The sequence below is a fragment of the Protopterus annectens genome, chromosome 9.part0 (genome assembly GCF_019279795.1).
Source record: "Protopterus annectens isolate FY-2018-M chromosome 9.part0, PAN1.0, whole genome shotgun sequence".
Taxonomy (NCBI): domain Eukaryota; kingdom Metazoa; phylum Chordata; order Ceratodontiformes; family Protopteridae; genus Protopterus; species Protopterus annectens.
Window position 1 is genome coordinate 1326627891 of NC_056743.1, and position 19294 is coordinate 1326647184.

Below are 19294 nucleotides of genomic sequence, written 5' to 3' on the forward strand. Positions count from 1 at the left end.
CCCACACCCTGCCTCTGACAGATATCTTTGTTAATTCTGCACTGTGCAATACACTCGCTATGTAAGGATTTCATCCTATAATTTTGTGAGTACAGATCTTCTAAAGCTGAGTCTAAGGAACTTCTACTAAAGAGGAATCCGTAAAAAATCAAATGATGGCATCTCTCCACTAGAAGGTTGGTGACTAGGTTAAACCTATGGAGATGAAGACCAAGAGATGACATGCGCAAAAACAAAATATTATTAGGAATGTGTATTTACTGTGATTTACACACATTGTTTTTGGCACATGTTTTGGAACATGTGCTCTATCACTTTGAAGTTTGGCTACATTATGGTAACATCACCATCCTTTTACAGCTATCATAAAATCAGGTTTTGATTCAGGACCCAATTATATCAACAAGAACACTGACTTTGTATCATTCACATTACCACAGACTAAAGGAAGTAAAAAAATATAAAGAACACTAAAGAGTCTACCTTCTAAATCCACCGGTTAATGTTACATGTGCTTCTGGTAAAATAGCCTGAATGGTTTCTTCTACAATTTGGCGAATCACATCAGCTTCAGATATGGACACACAGTTCTGTAAATCTTCATAATACAGAAGCCCTACAAGAAGAAAGAGGCTACTGTAAAAAAAAATAGTAAATAACACCATATATTCACCAAAAATAATGTACCAGCCATGCATATTCACTCCAACAGAAAAAAAAGATCTCAAGTCTGATCCCAGCGTCAAGCAACTGCACAGTGCCAAAAATGACAAAATCTGGTAAATCTAGCTCTGGTGTGACAGTAATACAGTGTCAGCATCAGAATGCTATACTATACCAAATGAAAATGTATCAAAAACTACTGTGGAAAAAAATACAACATGTTTAGTGGGATGCAATTTTGTTACTTCTGATCACTGTAGGAATATTTAGATGGGTGGCCATTTATATGAATTATGTACCCACTAATTAACTGAGATTTCCATTTAGCAGTTGAACTATAGCATGAAAATGACTGGAAAGCTAGCTCACTGCCATTAGCTGTACATCTCTTTCCTTTAAGGTAATTCTTCCAAGATACAAGGTAGCATTTCCTTGAACAAAAATTGTAGAGAAAACCACTAAAACACTGGTGAAAAACTTAAAATGCATGAATGCCAGTTGAGCATAGGAACCAATACAGCTGGGATTCAAAACAGGAAGGTCTAGCTAAACAAATCTAAGGCAACTACATGTCACAACAGTTTCTTTTTCCATATAAATAAGAAAAACAGATCCATAGACTTGTATTCTTCAAGGAAAAGTCTATGCCATAAAGTTCATTTTTGTGCAGCTTTTTGAAAGCCATAAGCCAACTTATTGGCACGATGGTCAGGTATAGCTAGATTGATAAACATGATCTGCTCTACATTTTGAAGGTACAGCAGATAGACTTTAGTAGGTGGTATTACTGCAACTCATCAAAAGGAACTGTGGTAATAATATGCTGCATACAAACAACAGTCCTAGCATAGAAGCGGGGGTGGTTAGAGCTCTGCATTTGTGAGCATGTTGAGGCTGCTAGTGGCAGCTGTTCACACAAGAGAGATTTGCTTGTGGTTTGGGATGATGTGCTGCTTGCATAGCTGATGGTGTTATTTCATGATGTTGTACTTAGCAAAAGTTTATCTTTACACTGCAATATGGAGGTTTGAGGACATTTGTGAGAAGTGGATCACACGATCTGCTGCTGCCATGAAGCAACTTCAGTTGGTGCACCCTTACTGTGTACATGAAACATGTTTATTGCGATTATTTGGCTGGATGTAACAATTTACACAGATGCTTCACTGCTTGACTCTTTTATTTACAAGGACTCGCACCTTTACCCCCCACCCATAGCACGGCAAGGCAAATCAATATTTTCTGAATTGTGCACTTATTTTGCATTGCAAAGAGTTGTTGTAGACTGACACTTTGTGTGTAGTGTAACAGCCTTACACAATGCAGACCACATTTGTGAATTATGTTGCTAACCGGCCTCTTGAGAAATGAGTTATCAAATCTGACCATATACATTTATTTGTACCTTAAAGAATTTCAGGATTATGCAGTGTCAGTGGCTCAACAGATAGCACACCTACATTTGGTGCTACAAGATCAGAAGGTTGTGGGTACTACTACAATAACAGGTGACTAGATTAATCTTCCAGTATCTGGCACTGCTGTGCAGCACTCCTTCCTAACTGTGGCATCCTTTGGATGAGATGTTAAAACAGGTTCCATCTGCTTTAGTTGGTGGTGGCTCAGATGGATATAAAAGATCCCACAGCACCTATCAAAAAGGGTAGAGTTAAGTTCCCAGATGCCCTGGCCAAATATCCCTTAACAGTATTAATAACTTTGGTCTCCCCTGGAAAGAGGCCACTAACCTAGTGGGATAAACCCAGGCAACAAAGGATAAACAAGTGAAATAAAATTGACTGATTTCAAATTCAATCAAAGTTTATTTAGGTGCTTTAACACAAAGCACTTAAATAATAAGATGCAAATCAAAGATAAAATAAATGAAATACAAGCAAAGCACACTATCATAAAACAATCAGGAATCAAGAAAATGGCACTTTCCACATAAACTAAACTGTATAAAATGCAGGTCAAAGCTGTCAAAATGGGTGGTATAATGGTTAAGGTGTTTACCTCGCAAACACAAGGTACATGGTTTAGTTCTCAAGACAGGGAAATTGGACAGGCTTAAAATGTCCCACAAGGGCAGCTAGCTTAGTACTTGCTTATGAACCTAAAACTGGAAAAGCCTGGGCAGTTAAAGAAGGCCCAAAACTGATTGGACATACTCCCATCAAATGCCAGCTCAAAAAGAAAAGATATAGTCACTACTGAACAAAGCCAGTAAAGATCTCTCCCCTCTGTGAAAAAAGTAGATTCCACATGTGCAGAGTGTGATACGGAATGATGGCTAGTTATTTCAAGGGGTATTTGCAGAACTACCAGCATCCCCTTGGAAACTAAGCAAAAAGCTCTAGACAGACAATACTACACTGCAGGTTCCCTTATGTAAGACAGACCAAAGGGTTTGCTCGAAAATTGCTATCTCCTCCCTTCCTCTTGGAATAGGAGATAAACAGATGTTTTGTCTTCCTAAAATCAGTCATTCAATTCAGGTAGAAAATAAGCTAGTGGTCCAAATCTAAAGTGGGAAGAGTTATTTCTCCCCAGTTTCTGCACCAAAAAGAATATAGGGATACAGACAGACTGGTTTTAAGAGTAATTCCAACATCAAGTTTAGGAAGAAATGCAGGTTGGTTCAAAGCAATACACAAGATCTATGTGAAAAAACAGATAAGGTTCCTTACATAAAAGGTCCTGTAGCACTGAGGTACTGGCTGGATGTAATGACCCCTATGAAAATCATTTTCCAAGGAACAAAATTCAGAATTATGAAACCAGCAAACTCAAATACCAGACAGGGAAAATGATCAGTGATGAAGTTCAGAGATACAGAAACTTTTAAGGAATTGTTTGACCAGTTAATGCCAAGTAACAGTCCTGCCCTTCACAAGATTATGATGGGCAAAACCATCTGCCACATATACCTGGACTGTGGAATAACCTAGACTTAAACCACACAGGTATGTGTTTTGCTCTTTGTGCTGGGAAATTTTCTCCACGAGCCTCTGATGAAAAGGGGTTAGTTGATGCCCAGTCAGACTTTCACAGCAAACATGTAAATTAATAAACAGATAATACTGAAAGGAAAGGGAAGTGTAGGGTACTATGGCCAAATGGAGAACCTCTACTACTTGACAGAGTATGTCTGTCAGGTGGAAGGTTTCTTGGCAACTTCAACCACTACTGAAATTCAGATCAAATCTACAGGAAAAGACAAGTCCAAAGGTATAGCAGATGTCATTCAAAAACAAAGGATTTTCTTGGCTGAATTCTGTCATTATGAATGGAATAAGGGGAAATAGCATTATGATACGCTGGAACATCACCTGTTACAGGATAGAGAATGCATACACTGTCACCTCCCATCTTGCTTTGCTGCATAGATCTCCAGAATTCCCCGTTTCTGGAAGATCCATATTAGGGAGCTCCTTAATCCCCATTTTCAGGAGCAGAGCTCAGAGTCTGCTAGCATGCTCTCTTCACAAGAGATGTGAACTTCTACTAGGCTGATGTTCCTTGACTACAACACACTGTCAATCTCTCACTACCTTTCTATACAATGAGGAAGACCACTTACCTCCTTGCTTGTTTAAGCATCACAGGATAGTCAGACTGGATCAGGAGGGACACCTGAAGCAGCCTTCTAGATCCTTCAGTTTCATGAGAAGAGCAGTTAGCGCCTACTGGCTAATGTGCAGCTCATGCTCCTAAAGGGATTGCTTCCTCTAACCCATGTAGCAGCAGAGATGAGCTTCCAGTGAAAACACCCATCATCAGCAACACTTGAAAAAGATTCAGCTGCAGTGAAGACAAGACAAGGGACTGCCCACCACTCAAGATCCACTAGTAGGTGGCAACTTCACAATCACTGAACCTCACACGGCACTGCAAGACACCTGCGTGCAAAAGGCAGAGAAGACAGTGGAAGCTACTAAACTCAGAAGATGCAGAAAGGTTCTGGCATAGAGTCTCCTCTGCAGATTAGTTTAGGTTACCAAACTGATGATATTCAGAAAAGACTGACACTCAGAGGGTTTGATGAAGGAAGTCCTCAAAGGTAGAATAAGAGAGGACTTCTCTCAGTTAACAGTTGTCTAGAGGTACTGCAGTCATTGAAGCGTCCACTACTCATTACTGTTAGGGAGAGTCCTTTGACAGGTCTTACCAAAAGCCATTCATTCATGTAGGGTAACATATGTTGTTCCTTCTTCTATAAAGTCTCTGTTGCTAAAATAGTACCTCAGTGAGCACTATGGTTGCACAGACAGGACTAAACAGCAGTACGCTGAAGTAAAATTTGTGCTCCCTGACAAAAAGATAAAAGGAACGTCCTGTGCAGACCTAAATGGTGAAGTGCAAAAAGGCATCCATCATGTGCAGTTTCACAATCCTGGAACAATGTGACTATATAGGCAAAACACCCTGTAAAGTCACCATCCAGAATCTGATGTAAATGTGACTGATGAAGTCTCCAAGGTCCAGGATGGGATGACACGCTTCCATCCCCTCAGGACAAAGAAACAGTGAAAATAAAACTCAAGGCTTCATTCTGAAGAAGAGGGCTACACTACAGCCCCCTTAAAAAGCACAGTCTGGGCCTGGCCCAACAGCTCTGCTGTTATATACACGTTGGTCTTTAAGTGAAGCCCCTCCCAGGAGAAAACCTATGTCTTAGGAAAGGCTCCAAGACCTCTAGGTCCCATAGGATTGCCAGCAAATGAATAAGGCCTGAACCATGGACAGTAGCAAAGAAATATATTGTGGACCCTTCTCAACATGAACCCTCAAGACTTGTTGGGTGTGAGGGAAAGAGGTTTACGGAGAAATGTTCTTGATTCTTGATAGTACTACAACTGAGCTAAGGCCAAGTATAATGACAGGCCACTCCTGAAGAAATAACCAGTCATATGCAAAATATCACTGATCACAGAATGGTTGGTTTTGCACCCTGCGATATGCTGCAGCTGGGACTGCATCTCTTATGGACCCTTACACTGAAGGGGATGATGGGACCAAACTTGAGCCCCACTACTCGAGTATGAGGACGTGAAATGTAAAGACAGAGGACATTTCAGAAGAAAAAAAATCCCTCAGAAGGAGGTAACCATTGCCTTCTCTTTACTTCTTCAGTCTTCTGATGATGTTCCTAAACAGTCCTGTGACTGCAAAAGTGATCCTCCTGTGACCACACTGCTGGGCATTAGGTCTAAAAAATAAGTTATGTAGTCACCATACCATTCCATCTGTGTTATCCATTTTCATTCTTCCTCAACAGATAGGTCTGGATCCGATCGTTGGATCTGACTTGACTGTTACGATAGCTCATGGCCACCTAAAAGCTCTCCAGCTCCTCCCTACCCACAATGCACCAACCCCTAACATACCTTAGATCTTATTTGCATTATGATATAAAGTAAGAAATATTAATATAATATTCCTGACAGAAAAAGCCATTATCTGAAGCTCAACATAAGGCACAGTGGTATCCCTATAAACTCTTGTTCTTACAGAAGTTCATAATGACAGAAGGATGGGGGTTGGTGGGCAGGGAGTTGAGGAAGAATGAAAATGAACAGCACAGATGGAACATTATGGTGAGTACATAACTTCTTTATCTGATTTTGTCAATTTTCATTCATTCCTCAACAGATGGGACAGAGTCCCCAGCAACCTGAAACCCTGGGTGGACTCTAAGGAAGGCTATTCCTGAGCATGGTTGAACCAAAAGCAGCTTTTCCCCTCGAGACTAAATCTAGTATGAAGATTAGCCAAGTTGCAGTCGCACATATGTCGTCCATGGAATGCCTAGATAGAAAAACTGATGAGGGTGCCATGGATCTAGTTGAGTCGGCTCTTAAAGGTTTGGGCAGTGAGTTACTCAATTTACTGTAGACAAAGGATATACAGTCAGTAAGCCATTTTACCAAAGTTAATTTGAAACCGATTAACCTGTTTTGGAGTCTGCAAAGCAGATAAATAGTTGATCAGATTTTCTCATTTCTTTTATTCTATGCAAGTAGAAACGTAATTGTCTATGAACATCTAACAAGTGTAACATAACATGTACTCTCCTTTGTTTTCAAATTTTGGAAAGACAGGCAGATTAAAGAAAGCCTGGATTGGTTGATGTTGGATTCTGACACTACCTTAGGAAGGAAGGTTTGATTTGTAGTGTTACTCTATCCCTATGAAAAATCAAGTAGGGATGTTAAGAGGGCAATGCTTGAAGTTCAGAAATTCTTCTGGCTGAGGTAATGGCCACTAGAAAAACTGTTTTCCAGATCAGGAATTTAAGCTCACATTTTGCTGCTGGTTCAAAGGGAGAGTGAATTAAGGACTGCAGTACTAAATTCAAGCCTCATGGTTGAGTAGGGTCTTTATAAGGTGGTCTCAACAAAAGAGTGCCTCTCAAGAAGGCCTTACAAAATTTAGATGAAGCAAAGAAAGAATTTTCAAATCCAATGTGGAAAGTAGAGATTGCTGCCAACTGAATTCAAATGGTTGAGGAACTAGCTCTTTTATTGAAAACTGTTGCCAAACCTCAAGGACACTTTGTACAGGGGCTGAAAAAAAGCCAATATGTTTCTGATGTACCCAAAAAACAAATCTCTTCCATTTACTTCTGTAAAGTTTCCTCATAGAAGCTTTATGGAAAGATAAAAGTATATGACAGACAAGGAATGAGAGTATAGGTTGTCTGGCTAATAATGGAAGTGCAGAAACCACGCTGTCAGCTTTAGGTTTGAAATTTTGGGGTAAACCATTCCTTTCAGGTGAGACAAGAGGTCTGGAATTGGATTCAAAATCCAAGGTGGGTAAAGCAGATGAGGCCAAAGAAAGGGGAACCAAATCTGTTGAGGCCAGCAAGCTGCAATAAGGATGACTTTGCTCTTCAATCTGGCAGCTTTCTGTAGAAATTTGGAGATCAATGAAGTTGGGGATAAGAAGAGAGGAGACTGAGGGATAACTGGACGAAAGCGTCCCTCAGTGATTCCCCCAGAGGAGGAAATCAGGGCAAAGAAGCTGCTGCACTTGTTGTTTAGGGAAGAAGCAAAGACTGCAGCAAGGCTGGCCCCACTGATGGAAAATAATTTCGGTCACTTTCATGTTGAGAGACCACTCGTGAGGTAGTAGAATAGACTTGCTCAATTTGTCTGTTATCACACTGGACTTCCCCAGAATGTGTGCTGCTATCAGAAAGAGGTTGGACAAGATCTTCCACTACCACATTACAAGGGCTTATTGACACAAGAAGTAAGACCTGGTTCCTCCTTGTTTGTTGATGTACCAAACTAAAGACATATTGTCTGTGTGAATCGCAACTGTCCCAAAAGGGGGGGGGGGGGAGTCTTGGAAGGCCTGCCATGCTAAGTGCACTGCTCTCCTTTCCAGGACATTGATATGCATGTCGGCCTCTTTGGGGGACCAAGTGCCTTGGACTGTTTTCCCCAGGAAGTGCCCCCAGCCACCCAATCTGGGATGCATCCGTGGTCACTATTGCCTTGGGTTGAAGGAGGATGAAAGGACGACCTTGTAATACCCACTCTGATCAACTCCACTACCAAAGGTAATTCTTGCATGCTTGAATTATTCTTATTTGGGCTGACATTCATTGATAAAGAATCAACATTGGGTTACTAGCATCCATTGAAGAATTCTCATATGAAATCTTGCTAGCGGAACTAAGATTATAGCAGCTGACATTGACCCCATGGCTTGAAGGATCAACCGGGCAGGAATTTTGGTACTGTCCATCCTGCTAAAGAATCTGATAGTATGCACTCTTGCTAGACAAAGAGAAGCTGTTACTGATATCATATTGAAAACTGTTCCTATAAACTCCTGTATCTGAGAAGGTTCTAACTGAGATTTGTTGCAGTTAATGCTAATTCCTAGAAGACAGCAAGTTTGAAGTATCTGATCGCTCTTATTAGCAGATGCCTAGTCAGGGCGGTAATGAGCCAGTTGTCTAGATACAGAAACACCAGAAATCCCTGCAGCCTCGAGTGAGCTGCTTTCACTGCCATGCATTTGGTGAGACCAAAGGGTAGGGCTCGGAACTAGTAATGACTGGCTCCCAACCTGAAGCGTAAGTACTTTCTGGACTGTCCATTTTTATGTAACAGTACGCATCATCAAGGTCTGTCCTTGCCCAAAAAGAACAAAAATGGACTGAACTTTGTGTATCAAACCAAATTATTCAAGTTGCCGAGATCCAAAATCGGTCTCCAGTCCCCTGTTTTCTTTGGAACTAAAAAGAATCTTGAGTAAGTTCCGGATTCTATCTAATCTGGTGGAGCCTCTTGGAGGACTCTATATCCTAGCAGCTGTTATATTTCTAGTGCTGCTGCTTTCCTCTGATTGGGTGGAACCATTGGGAAATTTTCATGAGGATGGAGGTGGACAGGAAAAGTGAATTATATAACCTCTAGAAATGATCCTGTGCACCCAGGTACCTTTTGTGATATCCAGCTAGGTGCTCTGCTGTAGGGATAAATGACCCCAGTTGCTTCCAGACGGGGACAAATGGACCTCCTTTCAGAAGTGCTGAAAGGGTCTGTCTGAGAAGGAATTTCTAGACCCTTGGTTTTGCGGGCCACCTCTGCTGCATGGGTAGCATTTTCCACTTGAGTTCCCCCCACTGCCTCTGACGGAACTGTCTCCATGTGGATCTTGAAAAGGATCCAGAAATTTTTTGAACCACATTTTTCATCCTCCTCATTGGTTCCTAGAAATGGTCCTTTGAGGGGGTTGAAAAATCTACTCCCACAGCAGAGAGAGTCATTCCATATTTTTCACACCTGGAGAGTGTCCATCACTTTGAGGTTGAATAAAGAAGCTCCATCCATGGGGGCATTGACAAAAGAGGACTTGACGGGTCCCACAAAGTCACACAAGTGCATCCAGGCATGCCTCCTAATTGAGATGCCTGAACCTGCTGCCCTTGAGGTAACTTCAGCTAAATGACAGAAGCCTCATGGAGGAGTTAGAAAATGGACTGTGGGGTCGCCACCTGTGAGGCCACAGACGTCTGAGTCTCAGCAGTAGTGGTCCCTGAAAGAGACTTCAACAGCTCCTTAATCAAGTCTCTTTGGGGTCTAGTAAAATGTGCCAAATAGTTCAACGACCTAAAAGCGAAGGTCAATGACATGTAGACACACTTCCCAAATCTGTCCAAAGCCCCTGACTTCCTGTTAGGGGTATGGACAGTGGAACTTTGTTCCGCAAGTTCCTTCTTAGTGGCTATCACCACGACCATGGCATTCACAGGTACTCCCTTACTCAACACTCTCTTCTGCTGGTGGTGCCAGAATTCAATCAAATCTCTTAGAGATAGTTGAACCTGAGTCAGCTTCCTTCCACGCCCACTTCAAGATCAAATAAATTAGCTCATCAGTGGGCGGAGCTACCCAGAAGGTAGATGGGCCAGATCCAAACACCTCCAGGAATACTGATTCCTCTGGAGACGGATTTCGGGAGGACCAACACCTCTTTGTTTAAGGACCTCTAGGATGTCTCCAAATGAGATGTCATCAGGTGGTGATCTTGGGGATCCTTCCCCTTCGTAGAAATCAGTATCCTCCGTGATAGATTCCTGTGGGGAATTCACGTGCCTCCTTTTACACTTTCTCTTCTGAGATACTTCTTTGGTGGGATGCTCTGGAGAAGTATCAGAAGAGATGGTGATACCCTGCTGGGTAACTTGGAGTATTTGAACTGGCTGCCCCTGTGGAGTCAAATGTTGGGGCTCAAGGAGCAAAGACATGCGAGATCCTGAAGGGAGATCTGAGGGGGGAGAAACTGTCCATCCTGCTAAAGCAGAAAAAACACTTTCCACCACTTTAAAAGCAAAATGCCCTGGGGAGAAAGACGCTGACGAAGCCAAGAAGACTTGCTTCCACCCTATTGACTCCCTCTGTCCCAAAGGCAGTCAGTCATCAGTAATGACCTCTGCCATGGGTGATGTCCAATGCCAAGGGTCCGAGGGCCAGAGATGGCTCCAATAACATTTGGAGTCGACTCCAACACCTTGGATCCAGAAGGAAAACTTCAGCTTCAAGAGTCATCCAGCTTTGAACTCTGAGCCAGAGTGCTCAGAGAAGACCTTGGAGCTGACACAGATGGCTTCAGGAGACTCTGATCCAGGGGTTCCAAAACAGATGGTTGGATTAGAGAAGGAGGAAATGGTGGAGAAGTAGTGGGAACCAAGACTTCCTGACCCGAAGAGGTAGGAGCTGGAAGAACACCCATTTGTATTTACTCTTACACAAATTTCCTAATCATCCTATCCACATCGATTTTTGAGATTTTGAGTGTCATCTCTTCATGAAAGGGGATGGTAACCTGGATGCCACTGGGTCAGTGGTGGGGGGAGTATTGTGTCCGAAGAAGAGGTTTTGGATCCAAGGTCATCAGATCTGACAAGGTTTGCTGTGACTGAAGTCGGCTTCGAAGCAGAAGCCTTCAGATCAGTCTTCTGTTTCTTTTTCAGAGGCTCCACTGACAACAGAGTGGAAGAACCCAAGGGTCTCTGGGACCTTTGCATGAGGACTGAAATTTTTACAAATAGAACAATCCACGTTCAGGTGATATGGGCCCAAACAATATACACATAAATCTTGTGCATTGAAAATAGGAAGCTTACGCTAACATTGCTAGCATTTTTAAACTGCAAAGGGCCTTTCTCTGACATTTTTGCTACTCCAAAAGTTAGTGACAAGGCAGGGAGTAAAAGGAAAGTTTCTTTTTTTTTTAATACAAGATTAGAAGGGCAAGGGAGGAAGAAGTACCAACAATGGTATACAGGTGTGTAAGATGAAATTAATTAGGAAGCACAATGAAAAAAGGGGAAATGTTGCCAACAATGGTAAGCGAAAATACCCTAAGTGTATAAATGTAGAAAAAAAGACAAAGGAAAGTTAAAGGCTAAGAAAAATATCACTTAGCTGAATGTTACTCGAGAGCTATGGATGACCATGTCTACTTTGTGAAAGCAGCAAACAAGATCCAGGGTATGTTAGGGGTTGGTGCATTGCGGGTAGGGAGGAACTCAAGAGCTTTTAGGTGGCCACGACCTATAGTAACAGCTGATTCTCCAACTGTTGAGAAAGAACAAAAATTTACATCAGATCTGCTTATAGTTATGACAATGCCTTACAATGTGCCCTCTCCCAAGCAGTACAGGGGGGTGCAGCTGTAAGCCTTGGCTCATTACACACAAATTCTGAAGGCTTCTGAGATTTAGATATTAAAAGCTGGGGTTTCTATGATAAGTATAAGGAATGAGATCCAGATTGGGCAGCATAAAAGAACTGGTGGGCAAAACAGCTGAGTGCACGCTCCTACTTTCAGAAATGAGTTCAAGACTGGGTGGTATAAAAGAACTGGCTGGGTCAGGAGCTAGTTGCATTCTCCTACTGTGCATTGTCTAGGAGTACACATGCCATGGAGGAAATGAGAGGAAGAGAAGAGAAACCCAATCACAGACCAGACATTACACATTACATCAGGGAGGTATTGCAATCATAGTCATTCCTACCACTTATTTGCAATGAGTTATATTTCTCTACCTGTTTGGATGCATTTGTTTTTCTATAGGTACAGATCACAGATTCTCTACTACCTGCTTGCTGTTCTCTTGTTAGTAAACGGCTCTGCCCAAGTAGGTCTTCCAAAGTTCTCAGTCCCTCCTGGTACCACCGCTCTGCTGTCGTTACTCCAACTCCAAAGATCCCTGTGAACAGCTGCAAGTGCAACACTAAATCAGACAGGTTATCATTAAAAACTAAGCAAACTTGATTACAGCACAGGGCATCTGTACAGCACTAACAGCGTCATAGCTGTAACCATCTAAACAATCCAATAAAGTAATCAAATTTGCCAAAACCAGTGCAGAACAAGAAAGCAATTTTTTATAGTTCTGCAAACCAAAACATGTCAAAGCAGCAGTGAAAATCATTGCTAAACTCTAGAAACCTTGTAAAGAAAATAATTACAGTCAGTGATGCAAAATATCAGTATCTTGTAAGGATTGTTTTAAAGTAAATGACAACAACCCATTCATAAACATGCCCAAATCATGTCAAAGATCCCATTGGTATGGGAACAGGCTAACTAGCTGACAACCTGCTCTCCTCTCCCAAGGCAAGAAACTGGTAGGGTGTCAAGTATATTACTCCTCCAATACAGCCTCAAGGAGGTATGGCATTAGGACAGGTTTGTGTGTGTGTGTGTGTGTGTGTGTGTGTGTGTGTGTGTGTGTGTGTGTGTGTGTGTGTGTGTGTGTGTGTGTGTGTGTGTGTGTCTTCAGACTTGAATGTATTTGTATATAACACAGTGTATTCAGCACTCACTCAAGGCAAAGGGTACGTATGGAAAAATACATGCATCTTTAACAAGATAGAATGCAAATTCTAAAAAGAGTACACATCGGGCTATGACATCAGCAGCATACACTCATACATTTACGTGTGTGTTTTTGCACATATAAACATACACAGAAAATCAAACACCAAAGGAACTACCCATACAAGAGAAAGATATAACATTCTCTCAGCACAGGATGAACTCTGCATTCAGTGATTGCCTCCATGAAATACTCCTCTTTTTTTCTATTTAAGCCAGGCTGAACTGTGCTACAGCAGAGGAGTATAAACAGTCACTCAAAACACAGAAGAGTCGTAATCGGAAGAGGTCATGCATGATGCAGCAATTTTTGGAACAAAAACTTCTCACTGGTAGCCATGCATATTCACTTGGATTAAATACCTCGTGATAAAAATGTTTAGCTACGGCAGCAGTGAAATTATAATGTTTAAAAAATGTTACTACACTGACACATCACTGACCATTTTGATATGTACAATCTGCAAATTACATCACAATGGCCATACAACCAGTGAGCATCCTGGTCAGGATACATTTTAGTAAGCAATTCAGAGTATAGAATTAAAAACAATGGCCCTCAGCACCATACTGCAGGGGAATAAAGTCCTAACTGCATCACAGACATCTAGATGGAGTGAGTGGGTAGAGAAAAATAACACTGAGTGGTTGATCTTGGCTTGACCATCCTGAGGAAGGCATGTAGCTTTTGTTCTCTACACTGGCAAGACCTGCAGGAATGCAGGAGTACTGCCTACATCACGATGACCCGAGTGTAGCAGTGCTGAAAGTGGTATGCTGCTTGGTATGGAGCTAGCCCATGTGCAGAAGCATGCATGCACCTCCCACGGCAGCTATTGTGGAAATTGTAGACCTCCAATGGGGTTGGGCTAGGTCAGTCTCCAGGATTTAAAGAATGGTGCATTACCTAACAGCCTTAACTCCACAAAGGATCAAAAAAGGCCAGGGGGCTCTTATCCTGATGGAAGACTAAATGGGTCGGCTGTGTGCAGAAAGGAGCTCCAGAGGGCCGAACCAACCTGCAGACCTTAAGAAAAACTTACAACAATGGCTAGACAAATGCAGATCAGGGACAGGACTCACTAAAAAGTACAGTAAGTCCAGCTAGTTCAGAGGGGATGGAGGGAGGGTAACCTGGACTGCAGCAGTGTGAACACTCTAACATCTACATTTATGGTAGGTACAAAACTGTACTATGTTCATCGTGTTACACTGCTGCAGTCATTACACTTGGGTAGAATCCCAAAGCTAAGGTTGGGTGGCTGGTCTATAAAGAGATAGGATTGGCTATGAGGCCCTGCAGAACTGCAGTGGCAAATCCTGCTCTGGATTTAGAGTAAAGAGGCAGGTGGTAATGCTTGGTAAAGGTGTGCACTGAACTCCAAGTTGCAGCTTCCAAAATTTCCTTGGTAGGTACTCCGAGAAAGGCTGCTGAAGTGGCCGTTACCCTGGTGGAATGTGGCCTAATGTTATATGGGACTGATTTTCCATGCTGTGTGTAGCAGTACCGAATACAGTGTCCTATCCATTTGGATATAGTCTGCTTTGAGATAGCCTTGCCCTGTGATCCTGCAGCATATGCTACAAACACAGTTGCTCAGTTTTCCTGAAAGCTTTTGTTTTGTCCAAGTAGAAGCGTAGCTGCCTGTGTAGGTCCAAAGAATGTAGACATTTCTCCCCTTTATTCTGGGGGTTCAGATAAAAAGTTGGCAAATGGATGGTTTGGTTAAGAGCCACACTAGATACCACCTTTGGCATAAAGGTAGGGTTTGTCCTTAAAGATACCCTGTTCTGATGAAAAATTATAAAAGGTTCCACTGCCATTAATGCCTGTAGCTCAGAGACTCTTCGTGCTGAAGTTACTGCCAGGAGCAGAGCTGTTTTCCACGATAAAAATTTTAGATCGGCTGTATTGGCTGGCTCAAAAGGTGGTAGGGTCAGTTTTTCCAAAACTAAATTGAGGTCCCAAGTTGGTGTTGGTGCTCTCCGGGGCAGTCTTATCTTTTTAGCCCCTCTGAGGTACTACTTTAGCAAGGGATGAGAGAATAAAGGAGGATCCGTGTTGTAATGTGCTGAAATGGCAGAGGCATGGATCTTAATTGATGAAAAGGATAGGCCTCTGTCCAGCATCTCAGTTAAGTATTGTAAAATCTGAGGAATGTTTGGAACAAGAGGGTCAAGGCTTTGAGCCTGGTTCCAGCCGCAGAATCTCACCAAGTTTTCTGAGTAAGCTTTCCTGGTGCTAGGCCTCCTGGCCTCCAAAATGACATCCATAACAGCTTTAGATAGAGGTGTTGCCTGTGTGACTAATGTATCTGCCATGCAGCCAGGTTTAGGGTTTTGAGCTGACCGTGCAGGATCTGATTGTTTTGTTGAGTCAGAAGGTGTAGAATTTGAGGCAAAATCCATGGTGGGCCTTCAGCCAAGTTCCTTAAGATAGGGTACCAGTGCTGGCGTGGCCAGTCTGGAGCAATCAGGATCATCTGTGGTTTTTCTTGTCTGGCTTTTAGAAGTACCTTTGAAAGGAGAGGTAGTGGCGGGAAGGCATAAACTTTTAGGTTTTTCCAGCTGAACAAAAGAGCATCCACTTTCCATGCTTGTTTGTGACAAGTCCTTGTGCAGAATTTTTGTAGTTGGCAATTCAGTGGGGAGGCAAAAAGATCTATGTCTGGGCATCCCCATTTTTGTGTTACCATGCTGAAGATTTGTGGATTCAATTTCCATTCGTGAGGGTCCATGCTAATTCTGCTTAGATCGTCTGCCAGAGTATTTTTCTTTCCTGGTAGGAATTGTGCTTGCAGGTGAACTTGATATGTTAGAGCTGTGTTCCACAAGGTCATGGCTTGCCTGCATAGGTGATAAGAATGAGTGCCCCCTTGCTTGTTTATGTACCACATTACTGTTGTGTTGTCGGTCTTTAGTAATAATTGTCCTGGATGTAAAAGGTCCTTGAAAGCTGTTATGGCATTTTGAACAGCCAACATCTCTTTTTTGATTGATGTGAAGATGCATCTGGTCTGTGGTCCACTTGCCCTGAATGCATTTTCCTGCCATGTGTGCTCCCCAGGCATAATCCGAAGCATCTGTAGTTAGAGTTTGCCTGGCTGTGGGTTGGGTAAAAGGCTGATCCTTGTTTAGGTGACATGCCTGTGCCCACCATCAAAACTCCTGTTGTAGGCAGGGAATCATTGATATTACTGCTTCTAAACTGTGAGAGTGTTGAGTCCAAACACTTTTTAGGTACCATTGTAATTTCCTCATATGCAGTCTGGCATATGGTATTAGTAGTATGCAGGATGCCATGAATCCCAGTGCCTGCAGAATTTTTCTTGCAGGGAGATGGGACTTTTTTGCCGAGTTAGTTGAACTTGTTTGTCTGACGTGAGGTAAGCCATCTGGGCCGTTGTATTTAAGCTGGCACCTAGGAATATAATCTGTTGCGAGGGCACTAGTTTTGACTTCTTTTCGTTTACTGTGTACCCTAGAGAAATTAGCAACCTTTTTACAAAAGCCAGATGCTGTACAAGAATGTCCTTTGTCTCTGCTTGAATGAGGCAGTCGTCCAGGTATGGATATATTTGAATTCCTTTTTGTCTGCAAAATGCAATTACTGGTGCCAGGCACTTTGTGAAGACCCTGGGTGCAGTAGATAAGCCAAAGGGCAGTGCAGAGAATTGGTAGTGCATTGTACCCGCTTTGAATCTGAGGTACCTTCTGCAATTTTGTCTGATAGGGACATGCAGGTATGCCACTTTGAGGTCCAGAGTAACAAGCCAAGCCTTCTTGCCCAGCATGGGTAGAAGCTGCTGTAATGTCAACATTTTGAATTTCGGAATATCCAGGTAAGTATTCAGAATTGAAAGGTCTAGTATGGGCCTCCAGGCCTTGTCCTTTCTGGAGACCAGGAAGAGTCTTGAGTAAAATCCTTGTTCTTGTTCCTGTTGTACTTTTTGAATAGCCTTCATGTCCATGAGGTCTGAAATTTGTTTTTGTGCCTCTGCCCATTGATTTTGTGGCAGGTCTGGCATTCCTTTTAGCCTTGGTAAAGTATGAAAGTGGAACCTGTAACCTTGAGACACAATATTCAGAACACATTTGTCTTGGGTGATTGTTTGCCAGTTTTGAGAAAAAAAGTGCTAATTTTCCCCCTAAGGGGGTTTCCAAAAGGGACGTGCTTGGCATACGAAGGGGAAAGTCATTGTGACTGTTTCCTGTAAAGTTGAGACTTGTCCTCACCTCCTTTTGGGGTTGAGGTGCCCCACTGTCATTGTCTGAGGCTTGGGGTTGAGATCTGCCTCTTGAGCGTCTGTATCTGCCTCTCTGTGGCCTGTCTGACACTGGAAAGGACCAATTCTTTGTTGGCCAATTTCTGCTAAACCGAGGTGGCTGTACCTGTAAGAAATCCTTGACTGTTTGCATAGATTTAGCTTTATCCTCCATTTTCTTTAACACCTCTTCTGCCTTAACACCAAACAAGGTATCATGCTGTAAAGGAGCATCCAATAATTTTGCCTTAACATGGTCAGGTAAACTCTGTTCTTTTAACCAAGCATGTCTTCGAATCACAGAACCTGTAACTGCGGCTCTACAAGAGGCCTCTACAGAATCAAAACCACATTGCAGAATATGTTTTCCCACCTGTTCAACTGCATGCAATAAATCCTGCATTTCTTTACAATCAGGAGCTTCTGAGCTTGCAAGCATTTTCTGTTTTAACTGAGCCATTAAATATTGTTGGTACTTAAGCATGTGAAACTGGCAATTTAAAGCTCTTACTGCTAAAGTTGCAGAAGTGTATACTTTCTTCCCCCATCTATCCAAAGCTCTGGAATCTCTGTCAGAGGGTACTGGATTTTTTGCAAAAGAAGCCTTAACCCCTTTTGGACCCTGGGAAATAGTTTCTGGATCAGCAGAAGGGTTTTTGTAAAGAAACTTGTGAGAGTCAGGGACTCTAAAATACCTATCTGGCTTGGCTGGAGCAGGGGGCAAAGAATCAGGAGATAGGCTGGATTCAGAGAACACATCATCCACAATATCTAGCACAGGCGGAATAGCCAGAGGCCTGTGCTGAGGCAATAAAAGGAAATCCCTGAGCCTTTTCTTGGATTCTGAGTAATCCTGACTTTCCCAATGGAAATGCTCCCTCATGGTATGTAAAGTTTCCCCAAAAGAATAATCCTCAGGAGGAGAGGCTGAAGGGATAGATTCTTCAGCATCAGAGTCCTCATAGGGGGGTAGAGAGTATCCCTGGTCTGAAGAGGAATCAGAGGAAATGGAAACCTGATCAGAGGAACCATAGTCTGCATCCTGCCTAGGCCTTTCTCAGGAGGGGGATGGGAATCCCTGATTAGAGTAATAAGGTCTTCGGCCATTTTAAGCATCTGTTTCTTAGGCATGGAGGACTGTCCAGGAGAATGCTGTACTCGTTTCTTTGTCTTTAATGGTATCTTTGTCTTGGCTGTTGCTTTAATGGTAAGTTGTGAAGGTCTGAAAACACCCTCAGAAGCTGATGCCTGCTCAGTGGCTCTGGACCCATCTGAGGGATTAGTTTCCGTAGGCCCAATACCTTGAGTTTCCAGAGGCCCAGATGTCTCCACGTGGGAGTTGGAAGCGGCCTGTGGCTCTGAGGTAGCGGGTGTCAGGGGCTGCGAAAGCGCCTCACTGAGAACCGGCGAACGGCCTAGAAGAGGTTTCGTCATCGGTTTTGGACCTCGGATGCCTGTCTTTATCCTTGTCTTTGCGTTTTTTCGGTATTGAGGTCGTCGGTTGATCCGATGGCATAGTATAATTGAACCTTCGGCCAAAGTAGTGCAAAGCAAAATCAAAGCGTCTTTTTATAGTGCGTTTGTTAAATCTACACAAACCTGACAACTAGTAACGTCGTGATCAGGGCCTAAGAATGGAATACAGTAAGAGTGGAAGTCCTTATGAGGTATTTGCTTCCCACAAGAAATACAATTATTAACTTTTTCTGACATCGGTCTGAGGCAAGAAAAAAGTTTCCCCAACGGGGTACTTAGCTTTATTTAAGACTTTGGATCTGAAATTCGACTTCGAAAATCTGGAGTTGGCCGACTGGCACTTGCGAATTACTTCTGCTTCGGGCACCGCGCAGCAAGAAAGACTGAAGAAAATGGCGTCGGATGCAACTTATATACCCCTGGTGCTCTGACGTCAGGAAAGAAGCGACAGCAACCGACGCCGGACCAAGACTTTGGAA

General features: G+C 42.7%; 1 long non-coding RNA gene across 1 annotated transcript in view; it reads right to left on the bottom strand.

Annotated features, from left to right (window-relative positions):
• Positions 1–485: 485 nt before the first annotated feature.
• The window catches only part of LOC122810949, a 39481-nt gene continuing 20672 nt past the window's right edge, over positions 486–19294 (bottom strand). The window contains exons 2-3 of the long non-coding RNA XR_006366162.1: positions 12293–12413; positions 486–616 (exon numbers count right to left, since the gene is read on the bottom strand). This is a non-coding gene — a long non-coding RNA (uncharacterized LOC122810949). The remainder of the gene's footprint in view (positions 617–12292; positions 12414–19294) is intronic.